This window comes from Oncorhynchus mykiss, chromosome 15 (assembly GCF_057628025.1).
Source record: "Oncorhynchus mykiss isolate SJ-2025 chromosome 15, ASM5762802v1, whole genome shotgun sequence".
NCBI lineage: Eukaryota > Metazoa > Chordata > Actinopteri > Salmoniformes > Salmonidae > Oncorhynchus > Oncorhynchus mykiss.
This window is the reverse complement of record NC_143036.1, coordinates 26,698,278-26,704,783: the sequence shown is the minus strand read 5'-3', so window position 1 is coordinate 26,704,783 and position 6,506 is coordinate 26,698,278.

The following is a 6,506-nucleotide window of genomic DNA, read 5'->3' as shown; positions in this document are numbered from 1 at the left end:
CAATGAAAAGATGGACACAATGTCTCAAGGAGAAAGTAAAACATCTGCGAGTGCCCTATTGAAGCCTGAGGTTCTGATATATGCTTGAGGGATTCAATTCAAATTCATGTGAAATACGGAAACTGTCACTTTCTTTAGTTCGGAGTAAAACATTGCTGCTAGGAGCTGTTGTGTGGGTGAATGCTGCAGTAACGGTTAGTTCAAGGCAATATCCAGGTGATAAGGTCTCTCTCTCCCACCACCTCCTCATCAACTAATTGGACGGTTTTCTGTCTAAGAAGGTCAATGTGGAACTCACAGGAGCTGTTTCGCTCCAGATGATGCAATGGAATTTTGAAATCAAACCTTTGTTGTGGCAAGAGGGCAGGATAGAGAAGGCCCTCTTAAAAGTTGTGATTGTTTATATTCATCTCAAAAAATCTAATCAAATCAAATGTTATTGGTTACATACAGATGGTTAGCAGATGTTATTGCGAATCTAGCGAAATGCTTGTGCTTCTACAGTAGTTCCGATAGTGCAGCAATATCTCAAATGTAATTTAACAATTCCACAACAACTACCTAATACACACAAATCTAAGTAAAGGAATGGAATAAGAATATATACATGTACAGACATGGATGAGCAATGACAGAGCGGCATAGGCAAGATGCAATAGATGGTATAAAATACAGTATATACATATGAGATGAGTAATTCAAGATATGTAAACATGATTAAAGTGGCATTATTAAAGTGACTAGTGATCCATTTATTAGTGGCCAATGATTTTTTATTAGTGGCCAATGATTTCAAGTCTGTATGGAGGCAGCAGCCTCTCTGTGTTAGTGATGGCTGTTTAACAGTCTGTTGGCCTTGAGAAGGTGTTTTTCAGTCTCTCGGTCCCAGCTTTGATGCACCTGTACTGACCTCGCCTTCTGGATTGCAACGGGGTGAACAGACAGTGGCTCGGGTGGTTGTTGGCCTTCCTGTGACTACGGGTGCTGTAGGTGCCCCGTAGGGCAGGTAGTTTGCCCCCGATGATGCATTGTGCAGACCGCACCACCCTCTGGAGAGCCTTGCGGTTATGGGTGGTGCAGCTGCCGTACCAGGTGTTAATACAACCAAACAGGATGCGCTCAATAGTGCATCTGTAAAAGTTTGTGAGGGTTCTAGGTGACAAGCCACATTTCTTCAGCCTCTTGAGGGTGAAGAGGCGCTACTGCGCCTTCACCACACGGTCTGTGTGGGTGGACAATTTCAGTTTGTCTGTGATGTGTACACCGAGGAACTTAAAACTTTCCACCTTCTCCACTGCTGTCCCGTCGATGTGGATAGGGGGGTGCTCCCTCTGCTGTTTCCTGAATTCCACAATCATCTCCTTTGTTTAGTTGATGTTGAATGAGAGGTTGTTTTCCTGACACCTCACTCCGAGTGCCGTCACATCCTCCCTGTAGGCTGTCTCGTCGTTGTGTCTAATCAAGCCTACTACTGTTGTGTCGTCTGCAAACTTGATTTTTGAGTTGGAGCGTGCATGGCCACACCATCATGGGTGAACAGGGAGTACAAGAGGGGGCTGAGCACACACCCCCACTGTTGAGGATCGGCGAAGTGGAGATGTTGTTTCCTACCTTCAACACCCGGGGGCAGCCCATCAGGAAGTCCAGGACCCAATTGCACAGGGCAGGGTTGAGACCCAGAGCCTCAAGCTTAATGATGAGCTTGGAGGGTACTTTGATGTTGAACGTTGAGCTATAGTCAATGAACAGCATTGTTACATACAGTAGGTATTCCTCTTGTCCAGATGGGATTGGGCAGTGTGCAGTGTGATGGTGATTGCATTGTCTGTGGACCTATTGGGGCGATAAGCAAATTGATTTGGGTCTAGGGTGACAGGTAAGGTGGAGGTGGTATGATCCTTCACTAGCCTCTCAAAGCACTTCACGATGACAGAAGGGAGTGCTACGGGGCGATAGAAAATTAGTTCAGTTACCTTTGCCTTCTTGGGTACAGGAACAATGGTGACCATCTTGAAGCATGTGGGGACATGCACTATGCACTTCCTTTATAAACTCACTCAAGTAATCAGCGTATACGTCAATATTATTATCTAAGGCTACCCAGGAACATTTCCCTGTCCTCGTGATCAAAACAATCGTGGAGCTTGGATTCTGATTGGTCAGACCAGCGTTGAATAGTCCTTAGCATGGGTACGTCCTGTTTGAGTTTCTGCCTATAGGAAGGGAGGAGCAAAATGGAGTCGTGGTCAGATTTGCCGAAAGGAGGGTGTGGGAGGGCCTTGTATGCATCACAGAAGTTAGAGTAGCTGTGATCCAGTGTTTTACCAGCGCGAGTGCTACAGTCAATATGCTGATAGAATTTAGGTAGCCTTGTTCTCAAATTTACTTTTTTTAAATCCTCAGCTACAATAAATGCAGCCTCAGGATATATGGTTTCCAGTTTGCATAAAGTCCAGTGAAGTTCCTTGAGGGCCATCATGGTATCGGCTTGAGGTGGGACATACACTGATGTGACAATAACCAAGGAGAATTCCCTTGCGAGATGATTGGGAGGAATTGTAGGACTTGATTTCCTGTATGTGGTTACAATTACACCATGAGTCGTTAATCATGAAACATACACCCCCGCCCTTCTTCTTCCCGGAGAGATGTTTATTCCTGTCGGAGCGACGCACAACGAATCCCAGTGGCTGTACTGACTCCGACAGCATATCCCAAGAAAGTCATGGTTCCGTGAAACAGAGTAAGTTACAATCCCTGATGTCTCTCTGGAAAGTAACACTTGCCCTAAATTCATCTACCTTGTTATCAAGAGACTGGACATTAGCAAGCAATATACTCGGAAGCGGTGTGTGCGACTCCGAAGTCTGACCAGAAGACCGCTCCGTCTACTTCTTCTCTGGCGGCGTTGTTTTGGGTCAGGCCCTGGAATCAGTTGAAATACCCTGGGTGGTTCGGACAAAAGTCGTATTCCGGGTAATAGTGCTGGTAAGTTGACGTTGCTCTGATATCCAATAGTTCTTCCTGGCTGTACGTAATTACACTTATTAAGATCTTCTGGGCTAGCAATGTAAGAAATAATACATAAAAAAACAAAATACTGCAAAGTTTCCCAAGGACTAGATGCAAGGCAACCCTCTCTTTCAGTGCTATCTTGTTATCTCAGAAGAGTTGTGGGACAAAAGAGGGCCTCAAACTGATTATTAGCTGTTTTTACTGTCTTACTGGTCATGCGTAGCCTGGAAATACACCTTTTTCCGGAGTCTCAGAATTTCTCCGAAAATTCTAATTAAAGTTGAGTCTCACAATGGTATTCAGCAGACTGAGCAGGTGACACAATGTGTCACAAGTCTTTTCAAGTCAAACACCTCATTACCATTCAATATTTGAAATTTTTCTAAAGTGCCTTAGCCTCTAATGCCTTTCCGCTCATGTGGCCATTTAACCTTCCAGTTTTTTTTTTGTCATTACCCATGCTGCATATCCTGGCTAATTTAACCCAGTGCTCCCTTTATTTATGTAATGATGTCCATTTAATGAACACGTGAACGGTTTCACAATGTCAATGGTATCTGTCTGTTGATGCCATTGCTGCAGTCAGGTTATCAATTCAGCTCTTCTTTCAAAAGGAAGTGCCAATCTCATCATAGTAGCACTGTGTCAAAGTCGAAAGGTGTTTTATTATGATGGCTTTCATTGGAGAGACCAGGGACACCTGTTTGACTGAGAAAATGCAGTGCCAGTCCAGTGCTCTTTAAAGAAAAACTATTAAAGGTCATCAAATGGGAAAACTTTCAGGTAGGATTGTCTCCATCATGGTTTGGGATTGAGCAGGGAGATATTTACATTCATCATCACCTTCTCATAATAACGTGGTATATCCACTTCTGTATGTTCATATGTGTAATGAGATCTGGATGAAGAGCTGATGTAAACGTATTAGCGCCATTACTCAAATTCCACTCCGAGCCATAAAGGTGACACCCAGTTTTCAGAAATGTAGCTTGAAATGAATGGTAATGACCAGAGATGACATCTGCATATGGATGAGATTGTAGATGGATAGAAAAAGCTCTTAGCTTAATGAAAAAAGTGGAACTTCATCTATTAGATATTAAATGTGAACAATGCAAGAGCATGAAGCACAGTGTTTGGGGTTGGAATCCCTCTTATAAAAGGAACCAGGGTGAGAAGGAATGTGTCTGAATGAGGAATACTTTTGGATTTGATTGATTCTAATGAACATTTGACACAATGCAGTGTCTGCCATGTGGATTGAATATGAAAATGTCTGCATTGAATAATGATACATAATTGTAGGAAAAAAATGATACTTCTGCTTGTGGTATCAGAAGATACCAGTTGACCGTTAAATTGAATAAGGCTGATCAGAGACTTAAAAAGGTCTGAAGTTAAATGTCAATGGCATGACGCATTAAAATATTTATCCCCTAAATCAAAATGTAACTAGACTTGGCATACACTTTTGTTAAACTGACACCCAGAGCAATGTGTTCCTATGTGTTCCTCAGACAATCTTGTACGGTACCGCTCCTTTGATCCCAGCACGATGTGAGATGGAGTAATATCTGACAGAAAATGCAGTAGTACAACATCATGCAAACGTTACTATTTTTAGGCTTATCAGGATCCAATACCTTGGAGGGGGTTCTTAATGGTGAAAGCATTCACAACGTCCACATTGGTTTTCTCCCTTTATTTAATTTAATTTTTTTTACTGTCCATAAAACATAAAAATTAGTGGCGTAACGTGGAATTATTATCTGTTTATTGTTTAAAAACTGGTTTGTTTGTAATCGTCAATTTCCATAAAATTGGCTGAATAATCCATAATTGAAAGGCAGATGTCTGTATCCCTTTTTAGGCTCATAACTTTTGGTACCACTGACTTACAGTACCAGTCAAAAGTTTGGACACACCTACTCATTCAAGGGCTTTTCTTTATTTGTACCATTTTCTACATTGTAGAATACAAGTGAAGACATCAAAACTTTGAAATAACACATATGGTATCATGTAGTAACCAACAAACTGTTAAAGTAGCCATTGCCTTTATGACAGCTTTGCACACTCTTCACATTCCCACAACCAGCTTAATGAGGAATGCTTTTTCAACAGTCTTGAAGGACTTCCCACAAACACAACACTTGTTGGCTTCTTTTCCATCACTCTGCAGTCCAACTCATCCCAAACCATCTCAATTGGGTTGAGATCGGGTGATTGTGGAGGCCAGGTAATTTGATTCAGCACTCCATCACTCTCCTTAGTCAAATAGCCCTTACACAGCCTGAAGGTGTGTTGGATCATTGTCCTATTGAAAAACAAATGATAATCCCACTAAGCGCAAACCAGATGGGATGGTGTATCATTTCAGAATGCTGTGGTAGCTATGCTGGTTAAGCATTTATTTGGGCTGCAATCTGAGGTGCAGTTAACTACTGATTTCGGTGGCTGATAACTCTAACAAACTTATACTCTGCAGCAGAGGCAACTCTGGGTCTTTCTCTCCTGTGGCGGTCCTCATGAGAGCCAGTTTCATCATAGCGCTTGATGGGTTTTGAGAGAGCATTTGAAGAAACTTTTAAAGTTCTTGAAATGTTCCGGATTGACTGACCTTCATGTCTTAAAGTAATAAGGCACTGTCCTTTCTCTTTGCTTATTTGAGCACTTCTTGCCATAATATGGATTTTTTTTTTACCAAATAGGGCAATCTTCTATAACCACCCCTACCTTGTCACAACACAACTGATTGGCTCAAATGCATTAACCTCTCTAGGGTAGGGGGCAGCATTCAGAATTTTGGATGAAAAGCATGCCCAAATTAAACGGCCTGCTACTCCGGCCCAGAAGATATGATATGTATATAAGATAGATGTGGATAGAAAACACTCTACAGTTTCCAAAACTGTTAAAATAGTGTCTGTGAGTATAAGATAACTGATTTAGCAGGCGAAAACCTGAGAAAAATCCATTCAGGAAGTAGTTTTATTTTGGTTTTGTGGTTTTCTATTCAATGCCATTACAGTATCCATTGACTTAGGACTCCATCTGCAGTTCCTATGCCTTCCACTAGATGTAAACAGTCTTTAGAAATCGTTTCAGGCTTGTATTCTTATAAATGAGGGAGTAAGACCAGTCTGAACGAGTGGACCCTAACGTGACACAGAGTTTTTTCAGGCGCATGTGCATTTCTTGTTTACCTTCTATATTGACAACGTTTTTTTCCTGTTGAAATATTATAGATCATTTAGGCTAAAAACAGGATTGAATATAAACATCGTTTTACATGTTTCTATGAACTTTACGGATACAATTTGGATTTTTTTGTCTGATTGTTTTGATTGAGTTTGAGCCTGTGGATTACTGAAGAAAAGGCGCTAACAAAACTGAGGTTTTTGGATCTAAAGAGACTTCATCAAACAAAATGAACATTTATTGAGTAAATGAATGTCTTCTGATTGCCACCATATGAAGATCATCAAAGG